The following is a 285-nucleotide window of genomic DNA, read 5'->3' as shown; positions in this document are numbered from 1 at the left end:
AGCGGGGGAGGGAAGGAGGGATGTCCAGAAGTTACCACCACGTCTCGGCGCGGCGGGACGGGGCACGACAGCGTTCCCAGCAGACGGCTTCGCTTCCAGCCTCGGGATGAACCCGCTGAGAGGCGGCTCTCCCTGAACACGATGCTCTCGAAGACCCACAGCAGCAGAGCTCTGCTGCCAGAGCAAGCGAACCCAGCCCTCAGCGTGCGTGAAGAGCCGCCCTGTGCATGCAGAACACCACCTGCACCCGCAGCAGAGCTGCCTGGGGCTACGCGGGGGCGGGGG

The sequence above is a fragment of the Nestor notabilis genome, unplaced genomic scaffold, assembly GCF_000696875.1.
Source record: "Nestor notabilis isolate BGI_N333 unplaced genomic scaffold, ASM69687v1 scaffold17042, whole genome shotgun sequence".
Classification (NCBI taxonomy): Eukaryota; Metazoa; Chordata; class Aves; order Psittaciformes; family Psittacidae; genus Nestor; species Nestor notabilis.
This window is presented reverse-complemented; position numbering follows the sequence as displayed.